Here is a 21,137-nt window from a genome sequence, read left to right as displayed (position 1 = left end):
TCATAACTAACGATGGAGGAGTTTACGTATGTGTGTAAGTATTCATACATTTCGCCATTGTTATACAAATGACAGTATTTTTAACGGTTATTGTTGTGAATATTACATATACTATTTTTGATGATTATAATTTACCTCAGTGAATGCAGCCAGCTTAGCTAGTTTGTGAAGTAAAGTGATTTTATTTTAGGTAGTTGTAAAATAGTGCAATATAATTGTAAATATATAATATAATAATAAAAATTAAAATATAAATGTAGTCCTATATATATTTATGTTATATCATAATCTGCGCGACTCCGTCGTTGACTTTCTTTGATGACATTTGCAGGGCGTTTCAAATGAGCGGTTATTGTCAGTGAAGTCCACTTCAACTGATATACCGTGCTCAGGGAGCAGAGGAGCAGTGAACACTGCATATGGACCCTGTCGAATGGAACGCACATTAGATGTGTAAAAACAAGTGGAAAGCGCGAGCGCGCCGCTGTCTCCTTTCCACAAGCGCTTGTTCTCCTGTGGCGTCTGTCGTTGCTATGCAACCATGAACTGCGCTCTCCATGATGACAAGAGCTGTGTCTGAAATAGCTCCCTATCCACTATATAGTGCACTATTTAGGGTGTCGGCCATTTTGTAGAGGTGTCCGAATTTTGAGTGAACGACATCATTCCCTCCATTCTTCACTACTTTTACCCAATCCTCTCTGAATTCGAGTGCACATACGATGTACACTTGCTGAGACACTATTTCCCACAATCCAACACAATAAGGCGATAGAGCGCGAATGAAAAATAAACAAAAATGTCACCATGGCAACGGTGCACGTGAGTTAGAAAACAATCATTTATAAGACCAGACGCCTGGTTATTTATTTATATATACCGTTATATCTATATTTGAATAAACAAATGTGTTGTGTAGTGTTTTGTTCTCTTTTATTTTCACATATAAATGTAAAAAGTAAATAAATATGACAAGCAAGTGTTTTTATTATCTTTTTTTTTAATCAAATAACGCAATAAACGTGAAAAATACATACATACAATTGTTGCATACAATTCATACAGCCAAAAAAAGGAAATATTAAAGATGGGTAGGTAATGTTTATGACAAATTGTCTGAGCTCTCTGGCGCGTGATAATTATGTCAGCGTCCGAATTCTTTGCTGATGTAGTGCACTCAACTGCCATTCACTATACGGGATTAGTGAACGAGTGAACGAGTGAGCGGTTTCAGACACAGCTAAGGAAGTATCAGCAAAAGATTAATAGATTTCTAGCCCTTGCATTAGCTTTACCACTAGATATATTTATGGAGATGGAAAATAATAAGGCGCCCTGTACAGCTATGATCAGCTGTTGGGCCGAGCATTCAATGTTGTTACGCTGCAAGCTGATGGTTCGTTGCTGCCGCGCTCTATCATGCGCACACCATAAAGAGCAAATTGTTTTTTAATGTTTCAATTTCGTGATTAAAATGACATAATTTGGAAGCGGATAATTTCTTCACAAACAGCTCATTATGACTCAATGTTAGAATGCTGCACCTACACTCGATAGTGTGAATAAGATCAGCGCAACGCAGACCACTGCATTGACAGCGTAAAACATATGATCTGTCTACGGCCAGGGCTCAGCGGAAGACAGAAAATGCCGGTCCAGCGCTGATTGAGGAATTAAATTAAAAAATAAAAGACAGTTTGACATCTTTTTTCTCGCATTCTCGCATTTTTTCTCGCATCTCGCATCTATCCACTACCTGCTAACGTTAGTGCACTGCACCCGAGCAAGCACACTTTGCAGTTCCTCCGGAAATGCATTTTTCTAGTTTTTATTATTATATTATATATTTACAATTATATTGCACTATTTTACAACTACCTAAAATAAAATCACTTTACTTCACAAACTAGCTAAGCTGGCTGCATTCACTGAGGTAAATTATAATCATCAAAAATGTAATATTCACAACAATAACCGTTAAAATACTGTCATTTGTATAACAATGGCGAAATGTATGAATACTTACACACATGCGTAAACTCCTCCATCGTTAGTTATGACCGTTCTGACTGGTGATGACGTGGTGCGCGAAATGACAGTTGGGTGATCATCGCTCTCCACTTCCTGTGAAGTGATGTATCGATGTTCCCTTATTCCCTATGCCGTGCGCAGTGCCCTTCGAACTGAACATGTTCGCTCCCTTCGGATTAGAATCTAACTTAAGATGGCGGAAAACCCTGTGAAGTCCACTTCGCAGTCCACTTACGGTCAAATGGAGAGCGACGTTGTTGATTGTTTGAGCATGTGACTGCGCGTTTCTCCTTGTTTTCTATTGTTATGCGCAGCATATTTCCCGTGCGCACAAACACAGCCACAGACAATGAATTGTTTGTTCGGTTAGCGAAGAAGAGCATGATGTATTTTGTATAAAGTTTTTTTTTTGTTTTTTTTGTTATTAACTGCTTTGAGAACTGGAAATGCACAATTCATGCATACAAATCTGTATATATTAATAAATGAAGATGATTAAATTAGACCAATGAAAAAAACGAAATTCATGCCTGCATTTATTAAGACAAACCTAGTAAAAACGAATGCAGTATATACACTGACTTGGCAGCTCTGTGAAATGTAATACAACAGTGCCACCTACTGTCTAAATGCATTAACATTAAAAGTGTGAGGTGAAACTCTTGCATAGACATAGGTAAATGGGTTTGTCTATTAGCCTGAAATAAAAAAAATAAAAAAAATTCAGATCTTGTGCTTCCTCACATTGGAGTCCCGAGTTAATGTACAAAGTTTGGTTTCGATACGTGACAGAGTTCCTGAGATATGGACGACTTCCTGTTTGGCGACTACGCCGCTGATTTCGGTTGGCTGTGACGGGCAAACGCTTCCGAATATCAAAAATCCTTCTAGTAACTTTTGTGAGGCTTAGTCCAAGGATCATGGACGTCTAGTTTCGTGAAGTTCGGACCAAATTTGTGACCTGTGAAACTTTAGTTTCGCTTTCTGTTCAATCCAATATGGCGGACAAACGACATGGACTCGTGATGTCATCTTCGCTAGCAACTTACACCGGTACTGACCGGACGTTTTAAAGTTGGAACGGTGTCTCTGTCTCAAAGGGCCTAGGCGCAGGAGCTGGCCAAATAGCTGGGACGGGTTGCCAAATAATGTAAAATTTTGTAATGTTTTTTTTTTATGTTTATCTTGTACATCCTCACATTGGAGTCCCGAGTTCATGTACAAAGTTTGGTTTCGATACGTGACAGCGTTCCTGAAATATGAACTACTTCCTGTTTTGGCGACTACGCCGCTGATTTCGTTTGGCTGTGACGGGCAAACGCTTCCGAAAATCAAAAATCCTTCTAGTAACTTTTGTGAGGCTTGGTCCAAGGATCATGTACGTCTAGTTTCGTGAAGTTCGGACCAAATTTGTGACCTGTGAAACTTTAGTTTCGCTTTCTGTTCAATCCACTATGGCGGACAAACGACATGGACTCGTGATGTCATCTTCGCGAGCAACTTACACCGGTACTGACCGTACGTTTTAAAGTTGGAACGGTGTCTCTGTCTCAAAGGGCCTAGGCGCAGGAGCTGGCCAAAATTTTTCTCCTGGGAATAATAATAATAACTAGAAAAATGCATTTCCGGAGGAACTGCAAAGTGTGCTTGCTCGGGTGCAGTGCACTAACGTTAGCAGGTAGTGGATAGATGCGAGATGCGAGAAAAAATGCGAGAATGCGAGAAAAAAAGATGTCAAACTGTCTTTTATTTTCTAATTTAATTCCTCAATCAGTGCTGGACCGGCATTATCTGTCTTCCGCTGAGCCCTGGCCGTAGACAGATCATATGTTTTACCCTGTCAATGCAGTGGTCTGCGTTGCGCTGATCTTATTCACACTATCGAGTGTAGGTGCAGCATTCTAACACTGAGTCATAATGAGCTGTTTGTGAAGAAATTATCCGCTTCCAAATTATGTCATTTTAATCACGAAATTGAAACATTAAAAAACAATTTGCTCTTTATGGTGTGCGAGTGATAGAGCTCGGCAGCAACCAACCATCAGCTTGCAGCGTAACAACATTGAATGCTCGGCCGAACAGCTGATCATAGCTGTACAGGGCGCCTTATTATTTTCCATCTCCATAAATATATCTAGTAGTAAAGCTAATGCAAGGGCTAGAAATCTATTAATCTTTTGCTGATACTTCCTTAGCTGTGTCTGAAACCGCTCACTCGTTCATTCATTCACTAATCCCTACATAGTGAATGGCAGTTGAGTGCACTACATCAGCAAAGAATTCGGACGCTGACATAATTATCACGCGCCAGAGAGCTCAGACAATTTGTCATAAACATTACCTACCCATCTTTAATATTTCCTTTTTTTGGCTGTATGAATTGTATGTAACAATTGTATGTATGTATTTTTCACGTTTATTGCGTTGTTTGATAAAAAAAAAAAGATAATAAAAACACTTGCTTGTCATATTTATTTACTTTTTACATTTATATGTGAAAATAAAAGAGAACAAAACACTACACAACACATTTGTTTATAACGGTATATATAAATAAATAACCAAGCGTCTGGTCTTATACATTCAACCGGCACATCCGGGAACTTAACTGTCAATTTCGTTACCGCCCCTTTTTAGGGGAAAACAAACAAGATTTTCCATAGACTTCAATACAAAATAGCGGCACAAAACAACGTTCGTACACAGCCGGCAGACGTGTATAACTTTAGAAATCACTTAGATAAAATATGTCGAGTAATTATATGTCCACCCAGCCTTCCATAGAGCGTGAACGCTACATTTATAAGCTTAATTTGGGCAACTTAAAAACATGTCCCTTCATTCTACCCGCGTCAAATTGGTCTAACAACCCCACCCAGTGGCCAGAAGTGTCTTACCCGGACATTTACTCGTACCTAATCGAGTCACCAGGTAGCGAGTGAATGATTTTACTTAGGTTTTAAGAAGTAAACATCTTAAATTGTATATATTATGTCTTTATATTTAGAACTGAGTGCACTTTTCTGTCCAGCCATACAACTAGCCTGATTTAGCTTTCGATAGCATCATCCGTAATTCATGATATTTCCATAACAGCAAGATATGGATGATGATGGTAGGCAGAGATGGGCATAAATACATGGAAATGTATTTAAAATAAAAATACAAAATACTGTGTGGGAAAATGTATTTAAATACAAATACATAATAGGGGTAGCCTACTGTGTGAAAAATGTTTAAATACAAATTACATTTGTTTTTTTCCAAAGGGTTTAAAATACAAAATACAAAGTAGTATTTTGTATTTAAATACATATTTTACATACATGTTTCTGAAATATTGCCCATCCTTGACAGGTAGCCTGGGGTAGATGATAACAGACATACACTAAAGACAGCCCAGCAGTTATCTAATATAACACGATGATCATGATATAGTGTAAAATATTGGAATTGTGGGAAGCTTACATAACTTAAACTGTATGCTTAAGGCAGCTATTGTCCTGCTTTCTTTCTAATCAAGCTTATGTCAATACATTTTTATTGAGATAATATTGTTCAATAATGTTTAGCCTGTTTGTACAGTGAAGAGTATCAAACATTTTTTAAATGATGGTGTTGTTTCTTTTATAGGAATTTACACGGTAAGCAAAATGAAAAACTTCAAATCATTAGAAGCGCACACATTTTTTATAGATGGATGGGTGCAGACAATCCATCAACCCAAGTTAAGCCATCCTATAGGGTCACAGAGAAGCCTCACAACACCTGGGTTGCTGTCAAAAGTGATGGAAATATCCTGGCAGCCCATTGTGACTGCATGGCAGGGTAAGACTGAACTTATAGAAACAAAACAAATGTATGCTCCTTGTAACACTGTCGTTCTTCTGCTCTGTCTCATTTGTGTGAATAAGCACCAAACTAAATATGTGTGAATCATGTACTTGGCCAGTAAACTGCGATTATGTTTTTTTTTTTTTTTCAGACTTGGTGAAAGCTGTTCACATGTTGGGGCAGTACTGTTTAAGCTGGAAGCCTGTGTCCGCCTGGGTTACAACAAAGTTGCATGCACCAGCGTCGCCTGTGCCTGGAATGGTGTTTCAACCAAAACCATTGAGCCAGCAATGATTAAAGACATTGAGTTCTATAGTAAGCATGCCAAAAAAAGAAGTGTCAGGAACCAGAGACCCATTCCAAAAGCTTCGGTCTCACAACAAAAAATTGTGCAGATTTGGAGAAATATTGATATATGTTAACCGTAGGCACATTGGTTGCTATGGTGTTGCTAGGCGGTTGTTAGGATATTCTGAGTGGTTGCTAGGTGGTTGCTAGGGTATTTTGGATGATTGCTAGTGCATTGTTAGGCAGTTGCTAGGGTGTCCTGTGTGGTTGTTAGGGCGTTGCTAGGGTGTTATGGGTGGTTGCTATGGTGTTAGGCAGTTGCTATGGTATTCTGAGTGGTTGCTAGGGCGTTGCTAGGCAGTTGCTAGGGTATTCTGGGTGGTTGCTAGGGCGTTGCTAGGCAGTTGCTAGGGTATTCTGAGTGGTTGCTATGGTGTTGCTAGGCGGTTGCTAGGGTGTTCTGGGTGGTTGCTATGGTGTTGCTAGGGTATTCTGGGTGGTTACTAGGGCGTTGCTAGGCAGTTGCTAGGGTGTTCTAGGTGGTTGCTAGGCAGTTGCTAGGGTGTTCTGGGTGGTTGCTAGGCGGTTGCTAGGCAGTTGCTATGGTATTCTGGGTGGTTGCTAGGGCGTTGCTAGGCAGTTGCTAGGGTGTTCTGGGTGGTTGGCTAGGCAGTTGCTAGGGTATTCTTGGTGGTTGCTAGGCAGTTGCTAGGTGGTTGCTAGGGTGTTCTGGGCGGTTGCTATGGTGTTGCTAAGCAGTTGCTAAGGTGTTCTGGTTGGTTGCTAGGCGGTTGCTAGGGTATTCTTGGTGGTTGCTAGGGTGTTGCTAGGTGGTTGCTAGGGTGTTCTGGGCGGTTGCTATGGTGTTGCTAAGCAGTTGCTAAGGTGTTCTGGTTGGTTGCTAGGCGGTTGCTAGGGTATTCTTGGTGGTTGCTAGGGTGTTGCTAGGTGGTTGCTAGGGCGTTCTGGGTGTTTGCTAGGACGTTGCTAGGCAGTTGCTAGGGTATTCTGGGTGGTTGCTATGGTGTTTCTAGGCAGTTGCTATGGTATTCTGGGTGGATGCTAGGGCGTTGCTAGGCAGTTGCTAGGGTGTTCTAGGTGGTTGCTAGGTGTTCTGGGTGGTTGCTAGGCAGTTGCTAGGGTGTTCTGGGTGGTTGCTCTGGTATTTTTGGTGGTTACTAGAGCTTTTCTAGATGTTGCTAGGGTGTTCAGGGTGGTTGCTAAGGTATGTTTGGTAGTTGCTATGGTGTTACTAGGTGGTTGGTAGTTGTCAAAGATGGTTACTATATTCGTGCCTTTGGCCGAATAGGCACAAGCATGGAGCAATATCACAAGGCTACGAGTGTGATATTGCTTTAAAAAATGTAAAAAAAATTTTTTTTAATTATTTATTGGTTTAGGGTTGTTGCTAGGGAGCTCTTAGTGGTTGCTAGGGTGCTGTAACTGGTTGCTAGGGTGTGGCTATGAAGATTTTAGGCCATTACTTATTGGCTGCTTGATAATATAAATCCTCTGAGGGAGAGAGAGAGGGAGAGATGCAGGGGTGTCAGGCCCTTTGGAGTCTGTGTGTGTGAAAACGGCAGTTGGGATTCAAATGTTTTTAGAACTCCCAATGTAAAGTCAATGGGACTTTTTGGGCCGCTTTTTCATCCGCTGTGCGAACATCGTACACCCGATCGCTTAGAAAAGTCATAGCACACCTCTCCTCAATGAGCCGGTCGATTTGACACCTCACTCAGGGGTCTGTGACAAACGGTGCGGGGCGCATTACGCGCCAAACTTTTGTCCGGAATAATAATAATAAGAACTAGAATGTACATTTCCTGAAGAAAATGTGAAGTGGTGCTTGCAGTGGCAAAACTCGCCACTCGGTTGCTAGAGTGTGGTACATGATTGCATACAAGCCAACAAACATGTCTGTACGATGTTCTGGTGCTGAGATATGGCTTATTCATGTTGTTCAGGTGGTTGCTAGGGTGTTGCTAGGGTGTTCTGTGTGGTTGCTAGGGCTTTGCTAGGTGGTTGCTAGGGTGTTCTGGGTGGTTGCTAGGGCGTTGCTAGGCAGTTGCTAGGGTATTCTGGGTGGTTGCTATGGTGTTGCTAGGCGGTTGCTAGGGTATTCTGGGTGGTCGCTAGGGCGTTGCTAGGCAGTTGCTAGGGTATTCTGGGTGGTTGCTATGGTGTTGCTAGGCGGTTGCTAGGGTATTCTGGGGGGTTGCTAGGCAGTTGCTAGGGTGTTCTGGGTGGTTGCTAGGGCGTTGCTAGGCAGTTGCTAGGGTATTCTGGGTGGTTGCTATGGTGTTGCTAGGCGGTTGCTAGGGTATTCTTGGTGGTTGCTAGGGTTTTGCTAGGCAGTTGCTAGGGTATTCTGGGTGGTTGCTATGGTGTTGCTAGGCGGTTGCTAGGGTATTCTGGGGGGTTGCTAGGCAGTTGCTAGGGTGTTCTGGGTGGTTGCTAGGGCGTTGCTGGGGTATTCTGGGTGGTTGCTATGGTGTTGCTAGGCGGTTGCTAGGGTATTCTGGGGGGTTGCTAGGCAGTTGCTAGGGTGTTCTGGGTGGTTGCTAGGGCGTTGCTAGGCAGTTGCTAGGGTTTTCTGGGTGGTTGCTATGGTGTTGCTAGGCGGTTGCTAGGGTATTCTTGGTGGTTGCTATGGTGTTGCTAGGCGGTTGCTAGGGTATTATGGGTGGTTGCTAGGCAGTTGCTAGGGTATTCTGCGTGGTTGCTAAGGAATTGCTAGGCAGTTGCTAGGGTGTTCTGGGTGGTTGCTATGGTGTTGCTAGGCGGTTGCTAGGGTATTCTGGGTGGTTGCTAGGCGGTTGCTAGGGTATTCTGGTTGGTTGCTAGGCAGTTGCTAGGTGGTTGCTAGGGTATTCTTGGTGGTTACTAGGGCGTTGCTAGGTGGTTGCTAGGGTGTTCTGGGTGGTTGCTATGGTGTTGCTAGGCAGTTGCTATGGTATTTTGGGTGGATGCTAGGGCGTTGCTTGGCAGTTGCTAGGGTGTTCTGTGTGGTTGCTAGGCAGTTGCTAGGTGTTCTGGGGGGTTGCTAGACAGTTGCTAGGGTGTTCTGGGTGGTTGCTACGGTATTTTTGGTGGTTACTAGAGCGTTTCTAGATGTTGCTAGGGTGTTCAGGATGGTTGCTAAGGTATTTTTTTTAGTTGCTATGGTGTTACTAGGTGGTTAGTAGTTGTCAAAGATGGTTACTATGGAGTTTTTATAGAGTTATTAAAATCTTTAATAAAGAGTGCCTTCAGTACTATTAAAATCTTTAATAAAGAGTGCCTTCAGTACGGCACTCGGCCTGCGGCCTCGTGCCTATGGCCGAATAGGCACAAGCATGGAGCAATATCGCAAGGCCACGAGTGTATTATTGCATTAAAAAATACAAAAAAATTTAAAAACAAATTTTTTTTGGTTTAGGGTGGTTGCTAGGGAGCTCTTAGTGGTTGCTAGGGTGCTGAAACTGGTTGCTAGGGTGTGGCTATGAAGATTTTAGGCCATTACTTATTGGCTGCTTGATAATATAAATCCTCTGAGGGAGAGAGAGAGGGAGAGACGCAGGGGTGTCAGGCCCTTTGGAGTCTGTGTGTGTGAAAACGGCAGTTGGGATTCAAATGTTTTTAGAACTCCCAATGCAAAGTCAATGGGGACTTTTTTGGCCGCTTTTTCGTCCGCTGTGCGAACATCGTACACCCGATCGCTTAGAAAAGTCATAGCACACCTCTCCTCAATGAGCCGGTCGATTTGACACTTCACTCAGGGGCCTGTGACAAACGGTGCGGGGCGCATTACGCGCCAAACTTTGTCCAGAATAATAATAATAATAATAAGAAGAAGAAGAAGAAGAAGAATAAGTATGAGCAATAACAATAGTGATGCCTTGCTTTCAGCAAGCACCACTAACTAGAATGTACATTTCCTGAAGAAAATGTGAAGTGGTGCTTGCAGTGGCAAAATTCGCCACTGGGCAGATGCTAACACAATTGACATGTTGTGATACCATGATATACCACGTTTTAGCATCATTTACCACGATTTACCATGATTCTAAGATGATTTACTACGATTTACCACATTCCAGCATGATTTACTAAGATTAACATGTTGTTAGAATGATGCTAGCATGATTAGCATGTTGTTAACATGATTAGTATCTTGGTAGCATGATGCTAGCATGTTACTAGCATGCTTTTAACAAGATGCTAGCATGATTAGTATTTTGCTAGCATGTTTTTAGCTAGATGCTAACATGATTAGCATGTTGCTAGCATTATGCTAGCTTGATTAGCATGATGTTAGCCTGATTAGCATGTTGGTAGCATGATGCTAGCATGCTTTTAACAAGATGCTAGCATGATTAGCATTTTGCTAGCATGTTTTAGCTAGATGCTAACATGATTAGCATGTTGTTTGCGATATGCTAGCTTAATTAACATGTTGCTAGCATGATGCTAGCTTGATTAGCATGTTGCTAGCATGATGCTAGCTTGATTAGCATGTTGCTAGCATAATGCTAGCATGATTAGCATGTTGCTAGCATGATGTTAGCTTGATTAGCATGTTGGTAGCATGATGCTAGCTTGATTAGCATGTTGCTAGCATGATGCTAGCTTGATTAGCATGATGTTAGCATGATGCTAGCTTGATTAGCATGTTGGTAACATAATGCTAGCATGGTTAGCATGTTGCTAGCATGATGCTAGCTTGATTAGCATGATGTTAGCATGATGCTAGCTTGATTAGCATGATGTTAGCATGATGCTAGCTTGATTAGCATGTTGGTAGCATAATGCTAGCATGATTATCATGTTGCTAGCATGATGCTAGCTTGATTAGCATGTTGCTAGCATGATGCTAGCATGATTAGCATGTTGCTAGGATGTTTTTAGCAAGATGCTGTTGCCAGGTGGTTGCTAGGGTGTTCTGGGTGGTTGCTATGGTGTTGCTAGGCAGTTGCTAAGGTGTTCTGGGTGGTTGCTAGGCAGTTGCTAGGGTATTCTTGGTGGTTGCTAGGCAGTTGCTAGGGTATTCTTGGTGGTTGCTATGGTATTCTGGGTGGATGCTAGGGCGTTGCTAGGCAGTTGCTAGAGTGTTCTGGGTGGTTGCTAGGCAGTTGCTAGGTGTTCTGGGTGGTTGCTAGGCAGTTGCTAGAGTGTTCTGGGTGGTTGCTAGGCAGTTGCTAGGTGTTCTGGGTGGTTGCTAGGCAGTTGCTAGGGTGTTCTGGGTGGTTGCTAGGCAGTTGCTAGGGTGTTCAGGGTGGTTGCGAGTGCCTTATGTACGGCACTCGGCCTGCGGCCTCGTGCCTATGGCCGAATAGGCACAAACATGGAGTGATATCGCAAGGCCACGAGTGTAATATTGCGTTAAAATATACAAAAAAATGTAAAAAAAAAATTTTTTTGGTTTAGGGTGGTTGCTAGGGAGCTCTTAGTGGTTGCTAGGGTGCTGAAACTGGTTGCTAGGGTGTGGCTATGAAGATTTTAGGCCATTACTTATTGGCTGCTTGATAATATAAATCCTCTGAGGGAGAGAGAGAGGGAGAGACGCAGGGCTGTCAGGCCCTTTTGAGTCTGTGTGTGTGAAAACGGCAGTTGGGATTCAAATGTTTTTAGAACTCCCAATGCAAAGTCAATGGGGACTTTTTTGGCCGCTTTTTCGTCCGCTGTGCGAACATCGTACACCCGATCGCTTAGAAAAGTCATAGCACACCTCTCCTCAATGAGCCGGTCGATTTGACACTTCACTCAGGGGTCTGTGACAAACGGTGCGGGGCGCATTACGCGCCAAACTTTGTCCAGAATAATAATAATAATAATAACTAGAATGTACATTTCCTGAAGAAAATGTGAAATGGTGCTTGCAGTGGCAAAACTCTCCACTCGGTTGCTAGGGTGTTGTACATGATTGCATACGAGCCAACAACCATGTCTGTACGATGTTGTGGAGCTGAAATATAGCTTCTATATGTTGCAATATGGTTTATATGTGGCTCTAAACGGTTGCTAGGGCGTTGCTAGGCGGTTGCTAGGGTATTCTGGGTGGTTGCTAGGCGGTTGCTAGGGTATTCTTGGTGGTTGCTAGGCCGTTGCTAGGTGGTTGCTATGGTGTTGCTAGGCGGTTGCTTGGGTATTCTGGGTGGTTGCTATGGTGTTGCTAGGCGGTTGCTAGGGTATTCTGGGTGGTTGCTAGGGCGTTGCTAGGCAGTTGCTAGGGTGTTCTGGGTGGTTGCTAGGCGGTTGCTAGGGTATTCTTGGTGGTTACTATGGTGTTGCTAGGCGGTTGCTAGGGTATTCTGGGTGGTTGCTAGGCGGTTGCTAGGATATTCTTGGTGGTTGCTAGGGCGTTGCTAGGTGGTTGCTAGGCTGTTCTGGGTGGTTTCTATGGTGTTGCTAGGCGGTTGCTAGGGTATTCTGGGTGGTTGCTATGGTGTTGCTAGGCAGTTGCTAGAGTGTTCTGGGTGGTTGCTAGGCAGTTGCTAGGTGTTCTGGGTGGTTGCTAGGCAGTTGCTAGGGTGTTCTGGGTGGATGCTAGGGCGTTGCTAGGCAGTTGCTAGAGTGTTCTGGGTGGTTGCTAGGCAGTTGCTAGGTGTTCTGGGTGGATGCTAGGGCGTTGCTAGGCAGTTGCTAGAGTGTTCTGGGTGGTTGCTAGGCAGTTGCTAAGTGTTCTGGGTGGTTGCTAGGCAGTTGCTAGGGTGTTCTGGGTGGTTGCGAGTGCCTTATGTACGAATGGCCGAATAGGCACAAGCATGGAGCAATTTCACAAGTCCACGAGTGCAATATTGCTTTAATTAAAAAAAAAAAAGCAGTTGCTAGGGTGTTCTGGGTGGTTGCGAGTGCCTTCAGTACGGCACTCGGCCTGCGGCCTCGTGCCTATGGCCGAATAGGGTGTTCTGGGTGGTTCAGTACGGCACTCGGCCTGCGGCCTCGTGCCTATGGCCGAATAGGCACAAGCATGGAGCAATATCGCAAGGCCACGAGTGTAATATTGCGTTAAAAAATACAAAAAAATGTAAAAAACATTTTTTTTTGGTTTAGGGTGGTTGCTAGGGAGCTCTTAGTGGTTGCTAGGGTGCTGAAACTGGTTGCTAGGGTGTGGCTATGAAGATTTTAGGCCATTACTTATTGGCTGCTTGATAATATAAATCCTCTGAGGGAGAGAGAGAGGGAGAGATGCAGGGCTGTCAGGCCCTTTGGAGTCTGTGTGTGTGAAAACGGCAGTTGGGATTCAAATATTTTTAGAATGCCCAATGTTAAGTCAATGGGACTTTTTTGGCCGCTTTTTCGTCCGCTGTGCGAACATCGTACACCCGATCGCTTAGAAAAGTCATAGCACACCTCTCCTCAATGAGCCGGTCGATTTGACACCTCACTCAGGGGTCTGTGACAAACGGTGCGGGGCGCATTACGCGCCAAACTTTGTCCAGAATAATAATAAGAATAAGAATAATAATAATAAGTATGCAAGAGAACACTAATGATGCCTTGCTTTCAGCAAGCACCATTAATAATAAGAATAATAAGTATGAGCAATAACAATAGTGATGCCTTGCTTTCAGCAAGCACCACTAACTAGAATGTACATTTCCTGAAGAAAATGTGAAGTGGTGCTTGCAGTGGCAAAACTCTCCACTTGGTTGCTATGGTGTTGTACATGATTGCATTCGAGCCAACAACTATGTCTGTACGATGTTGTGGAGCTGAAATATGGCTTCTATATGTTGCAATATGGTTGCTAGGTGGCTCTAAACGGTTGCTAGGGTGTGAATTCAGTTACCATGGTGATAGTTACAGACTGTTTCCCAACCAAAACAAAACAGCCAAACCCCATCTCTATACGATGTTCTGACGCAGAGACATGGGTCTTGATAAACGGTTGTTAGGGTCCTCTGTTTGGTTGCTAAGGAGTGGCTTGGCAGCTGCCAATCATGAAACTCCAAAGGCTGCTTGTCAGTATGAATGATTCAAACCAAATCCCATGCCTCTGTGACATTCAGAATGGAAGATATCCCTCTTTGGATTCGGTTGCTAGGGTACTCTGTTTGGTTGCCATGGAGTTGCTTGGCAGCTGCCAATGATGAAACTGCAAAGGCTTCTTGTCACTGTGAATGATATAAACCAACTCCCATGCCTCTGTGACATTCAGAATGGAAGATATCCCTCTTTAGATTTTGGTTGCTAGGGTTCTCTGTTTGGTTGCTATGGATTTGCTTGACAGCTGCCAATGATGAAACTGCAAAGGCTTCTTGTCACTATGAATGATATAAACCAACTCCCATGCCTCTGTGACATTCAGAATGGAAGATATCCCTCTATGGTTTTGGCTGCTAAGGTGCTCGACAATGGTTGCTAAGGAGTGGCTTGGCAGCTGCCAATGATGAAACTGCAAAGTCTTCTTGTCACTATGAATGATGTAATCCAACTCCCATGCCTCTGTGACATTCAGAATGGAAGATATCCCTCTTTGGATTTTGGTTGCTAGGGTTCTCTGTTTGGTTGCTATGGAGTTGATTGGCAGCTTCTAATGATGAAACTGCAAAGGCTTCTTGTCAGTATTAATGATATAAACCAACCCCCATCTCTATACGATGTTCTGACGCAGAGATATAGGTCTTGCAAAACGGTTGCTAGGGAACTCTGTTTGGTTGCTAGGGAGTGGCTTGGCAGCTGCCAATCATGAAACCCCAAAGGCTTCTTGTCACTATAAATGATATAAACCAACCCCCATCTCTATACAATGTTCTGATACAGAGATAGAGGTATTGCTAAATAGTTGCTAGGGTACTCTGTTTGGTTGCTATGGAGTGGTTTGGCAGCTGCCAATGATGAAACTCCAAAGGCTGCTTGTCAGTATGTATGGTATAAACCAGCTCCCATGCCTCTGTGACATTCAGAATAGAAGATATCCCTCTTTGGAATTTGGTTGCTAGGGTACTCTGTTTGGTTGCTATGGAGTTACTTGACAGCTGCCAATGATGAAACTGCAAAGGCTTCTTGTCACTATGAATGATATAAACCAACTCCCATGCCTCTGTGACATTCAGAATGGAAGATATTCCTCTAGGATTTTGGTTGCTAAGGTGCTCGACAATGATTGCTAGGGAGGGGCTAGGAAGAGTGAAGGTGATTCATGATTGGCTGTTTGCTGCCCCAAGTCAAACGAGACCACCCTCAAGTTTCTATGACAATTCAGTCCGGAGATATCCCTTTGAACTCTTTCAATGGAAGTCTATTGGACTTGTTGCTAAGGTGCTCTAAATGGTTGCTAGGGCGTGGCTTGATAGCTTCACAATGATCCTGAGAGACTGATTGGTCGTCTGAATAAAATGAGCCCACCCCCTTGTCTCTATGACACTGTGATCCAGAGCTACGTTCATTTCAAAATCCCTATGCAATTTACCATAGTAGGAAAAGCATGTGTGTTTCACGGGACATTCCTTCCCCATAGTAAGTCAATGGGGCAACTTTGGGACGCTCCTGCCCCCCAGGGGTGCAACTTTTACCCCATTGTGAGGTATGTTCTTACAGAGCCTGTCAGCCTCTTCAAATGTGGCAAATCACACGTTTCTGCGAAATCCTCGCTCCGAGCTACGAGTGCTCAAAGTTCGTTGCAATGTTAAGTCAATGGAACTTTTTGGGCCGCTTTTTCGACCCTGGGGTGAACACCGCACCCCCGATCGCTTATAAAAGTCATAGCACACCTCTCCTCAATAAGCCGGTCGATTTGACACCTCATTCATGGGTCTGTGACAAACGGTGCGGGGCGAGTTACGCGCCAAACTTTTGTGTTGAAGAATAATAATAAAAAGAATAATAAGTATGAGCAATAACAATAGTGATGCCTTGCTTTCAGCAAGCACCACTAATAATAATAAGTATGCAAGAGAACACTAATGATGCCTTGCTTTCAGCAAGCACCATTAATAAGTATGAGCAATAACAATAGTGATGCCTTGCTTTCAGCAAGCACCACTAACTAGAATGTACATTTCCTGAAGAAAATGTGAAGTGGTGCTTGCAGTGGCAAAATTCGGCATGGTTGCTAGGGTGTTTCTATTGGGTTGCTAAGGTGTTCTGGGTGGTTGGTAGGTGGTTGCTAGGGCATTGCTGGGGTGTTCTGTGTGGTTGCTATTGTATTTTGGGTGGTTGCTATGATGTTACTAGGTTGTTGGTAGTTGTCACAGATGGTTACTATTGGACGTTCTTAGCATTTTTTGGCATTATTTAGTACTTACCTAATCGGTATTAGCATTTAGCTATTTGCAGCTAGCATGTGTAGCATGTTGGAAGTCCTGTTTGCTAACATGAGTCAAAAGAGCCAATCCCCATCTCTATACGATGTTCTGATGCAGAGATATAGGTCTTGCAAAATAGTTGCTAGGGTACTCTGTTTGGTTGCTAGGGAGTGGCTTGGCAGCTGCCAATCATGAAACTCCAAAGGCTGCTTGTCAGTATGAATGATATAAACAAACTCCCATGCCTTTGTGACATTCAGAATGGAAGATATCCCTCTTTGGATTTTGGTCGCTAGGGTACTCTGTTTGGTTGCTATGGAGTTGCTTGGCAGCTGCCAATGATGAAACTGCAAAGGCTGCTTGTCAGTATGAATGATATAAACCAACTCCCATGACTCTCTAACATTCAGAATGGAAGATATCCCCCTTTGGATTTTGGTTGCTAAGGTACTCTGTTTGGTTGCTAGGGAGTTGCTTGGCAGCTGCCAATGATGAAACTGCAAAGGCTTCTTGTCACTATGAATGATATAAACCAACTCCCATGCCTCTGTGACATTCAGAATGGAAGATATCCCTCTTTGGATTTTGGTTGCTAAGGTGCTCGAACAATGGTTGCTAGGGAGGGGCTAGGAAGTGTTGAGGTGATTCATGATTGGCTGTTTGCTGCCCCGAGTCAAACGAGACCACGCTCGTGTTTCTATGACAATTCAGTCCGGAGATATCCCTTTGATCTCTTTCAATGGAAGTCTATGGGACTTGTTGCTAAGGTACTCTAAATGGTTGCTAGGGCGTGGATTGATAGCTTCACAATGATCCTGAGAGACTGATTGGTCGTCTGAGTAAAATGAGCCCGCCCCCTTGTCTCTATGACACTGTGATCCAGAGCTATGTTCAATACAAAATTCCTATGCAATATACCATAGTAGGAAAAACACATGCTGGGCCGTCCTACACCATAGTAAGTCAATGGGAAACTTTGGGCAGCTCCTGCCCCCCAGGGGTGCAACTTTTACCCCATTGTGAGGTATGTTCTCACAGAGCCTGCCAGCCTCTTCAAATGTGGCAAATCACACATTTCTGCGAAATCCTCGCTCGGAGCTATGACTCGTCAAAGTTTGTCGCAATGTTAAGTCTATGGGATTTTTCGGCTGCTTTTTCGCCCCTGGGGCGAACACCGTACCCCCGATCGCTTATAAAAGTCATAGCACACCATTCCCGAATAATACGCACGATTTGACACCTAATTCGTGGGTCTGTGACAAAAGCTGCGGGACGAGTTACGCGCCAAAGTTTTGTACGGAATAATAATAATAATAAGTATGAGCAATAACAATAGTGATGCCTTGCTTTCAGCAAGCACCACTAATAAGTATGAGCAATAACAATAGTGATGCCTTGCTTTCAGCAAGCACCACTAATAATAAGTATGGAGGATAACAATAGTGATGCCTTGCTTTCAGCAAGCACCACTAATAACTAGAATGTACATTTCCTGAAGAAAATGTGAAGTGGTGCTTGCAGTGGCAAAATTCAGCATGGTTGCTAGGGTTTTACTAGGCGGTTGCTAGGGTATTCTGTGTGGTTGCTAGGCAGTTGCTAGGGTATTCTAAGTGGTTGCTATGGTGTTGCTAGGCGGTTGCTAGGATATTATGGGTGGTTGCTAGGGCGTTGCTAGGTAGTTGCTAGGGTATTCTAGGTGGTTGCTATGGTGTTGCTAGGTGGTTGCTAGGGTATTCTGGGTGGTTGCTAGGCGGTTGCTAGGGTATTCTTGGTGGTTGCTAGGGCGTTGCTAGGGTGTTCTGGGTGGTTGCTATGGTGTTGCTAGGCGGTTGCTATGGTATTCTGGGTGGTTGCTAGGGTGTTGCTAGGCAGTTGCTAGGGTGTTCTGGGTGGTTGCTATGGTATTGCTAGGTGGTTGCTAGGGTATTCTGGGTGGTTTCTAGAGCATTGCTAGACAGTTGCTAGGGTGTTCTGGGTGGTTGCTATGGTGTTGCTAGGTGGTTGGTAGGGTATTTTGGGTGGTTGCTAGGGAGTTGCTAGGCAGTTGCTAGGTAGTTGCTAGGGTATTCTGGGTGGTTGCTATGGTGTTGCTAGGTGGTTGCTAGGGTGTTCTGGGTGGTTGCTATGGTGTTCTGGGTGGTTGCTATGGTGTTGCTAGGTGGTTGCTAGGGTGTTCTGGGTGGTTGCTAGGGTGTTCTGGGTGGTTGCTATGGTGTTGCTAGGTGGTTGGTAGGGTATTTTGGGTGGTTGCTAGGGAGTTGCTAGGCAGTTGCTAGGTAGTTGCTAGGGTATTCTGGGTGGTTGCTGTAGTGTTGCTAGGCGGTTGCTAGGGTGTTCTGGGTGGTTGCTATGGTGTTCTGGGTGGTTGCTATGGTGTTGCTAGGCGGTTGCTAGGGTGTTCCGGGTGGTTGCTAGGCGGTTGCTAGAGGGTTCAGGCTGGTTGCTAGGCAGTTGCTAGGGTATTCTGGGTGGATGCTAGGCATTGCTAGGCAGTTGCTAGGGTGTTATGGGTGGTTGCTAGGCAGTTGCTAGGTGTTCTGGGTGGTTGCTAGGCAGTTGCTAGGGTGTTCTGGGTGGTTGCGAGTGCCTGGTGGTTGCTATGGTGTTGCTAGGCAGTTGCTAGGGTATTCTGGGTGGATGCTAGGCATTGCTAGGCAGTTGCTAGGGTGTTCTGGGTGGTTGCTAGACAGTTGCTAGGGTGTTCTGGGTGGTTGCTAGGTGGTTGCTAGGCAGTTGCTAGGGTGTTCTGGGTGGTTGCTATGGTGTTGCTAGGCGGTTGCTAGGGTGTTCCGGGTGGTTGCTAGGCGGTTGCTAGAGGGTTCAGGCTGGTTGCTAGGCAGTTGCTAGGGTATTCTGGGTGGATGCTAGGCATTGCTAGGCAGTTGCTAGGGTGTTATGGGTGGTTGCTAGGCAGTTGCTAGGTGTTCTGGGTGGTTGCTAGGCAGTTGCTAGGGTGTTCTGGGTGGTTGCGAGTGCCTGGTGGTTGCTATGGTGTTGCTAGGCAGTTGCTAGGGTATTCTGGGTGGATGCTAGGCATTGCTAGGCAGTTGCTAGGGTGTTCTGGGTGGTTGCTAGACAGTTGCTAGGGTGTTCTGGGTGGTTGCTAGGTGGTTGCTAGGCAGTTGCTAAGTGTTCTGGGTGGTTGCTAGGCAGTTGCTAGGCAGTTGCTAGGGTGTTCTGGGTGGTTGCGAGTGCCTTCAGTACGGCACTCGGCCTGTGGCCTCGTGCCTATGGCCGAATAGGCACAAGCATGGAGCGATTTCGCAAGGCCACGAGTGTAATATTGCTTTAAAAAATACAAAAAAATGTAACAAATATTTAGGGTGGTTGCTAGGGAGCTCTTAGTGGTTGCTAGGGTGCTGTAACTGGTTGCTAGGGTGTGGCTAAGAATATTTTAGGCCATTACTTATTGGTTGCTTGATAATATAAATCCTCTGAGGGAGAGAGAGAGGGAGAGACGCAGGGGTGTCAGGCCCTTTGGAGTCTGTTTGTGTGAAAACGGCAGTTGGGATTCAAATGTTTTTAGAACTCCCCGGTCCCTATCTTGCACCCAGCGCAATTGACTTTGTACAATGACGCATGTATCATTCCTATTTTGCACCCGCGCAAAGCGCGATTTTCCCTCCACAGAAGCACGTCGCTAAACTAGGGAATGAACTTGCGCTCCCTGGGCGGTTCAGCGCAAAAAAGGAGGCGTGTCCCGGCGCAAACGTTCCTTCATGCTATTTTGCAGGTTTAGAAAACAATTGCGCCACTAACCAGGAAAAAATTGTTTAAAGTCAGTGGCGCGTTGCGCATGTTATTCAAATGCTATTTTAAGGGCGCATGCTTGGCCATAATCAATGTAGCGTGTGCACAACGCGCATACACTTTGATTCTCTCATCTACACAGAAGCAGCAGTTTTCATTTTTGCAAATCATACATTATTACGATAGATAGATAGATAGATAGATAGATAGATAGATAGATAGATAGATTTTATTTATTATAAAAGCATACATCTAGCTTACACATTTACCCAAATGATCATACGCCTTTTTAACCGAAGTTAATTTGGGTGGGTTTCTCCATCCCCAACGTCCCTGACGAGAGCGTTGCTCTCCTTGGCTGTGAACCGCTCCTGGCGTTCGCCTGGCAAATCCGCCGTTATAATAGGAATCCGCTTTAGAACAAGCGCGCCAGCTCTTAAAGGGAATGTGAGATGACGCTCTGATTGGTTTATTTCACGTTACGCCCAAACCACACCTATGAATAATGAAGCTACTTCAGACCAACCCATTTTAGATTTGCGCCTGGCGCAAGAGTCATTTATCCCGCCGGGAAAATAGCAAAAGCGCCAAGACCCGCCCACAAAGTTACTTGCGCTTTGCGCTTTGACACTTGCGTTTCAGATCGTTAAAATAGGGCCCCCCATGTTAAGTCAATGGGACTTTTTTGGCCGCTTTTTCGTCCGCTGTGCGAACATCGTACACCCGATCGCTTAGAAAAGTCATAGCACACCTCTCCTCAATGAGCCAGTCGATTTGACACCTCACTCAGGGGTCTGAGACAAACGGTGCGGGGCGCATTACGCGCCAAACTTTGTCCAGAATAATAAAAAGAATAAGAATAACTAGAATGTACATTTCCTGAAGAAAATGTGAAGTGGTGCTTGCAGTGGCAAAACTCGCCACTCGTTTGCTAGGGTGTTGTACATGATTGCATACGAGCCAACAAACATGTCTATATGATATTGTGGGGCTGAAATATGGCTT

Source organism: Squalius cephalus (genome assembly GCF_949319135.1).
Source record: "Squalius cephalus genome assembly, chromosome: 12".
NCBI classification, from domain to species: Eukaryota; Metazoa; Chordata; class Actinopteri; order Cypriniformes; family Leuciscidae; genus Squalius; species Squalius cephalus.
The sequence above is the reverse complement of the archived record's forward strand: the minus strand, read 5'-3'. Positions refer to the sequence as shown.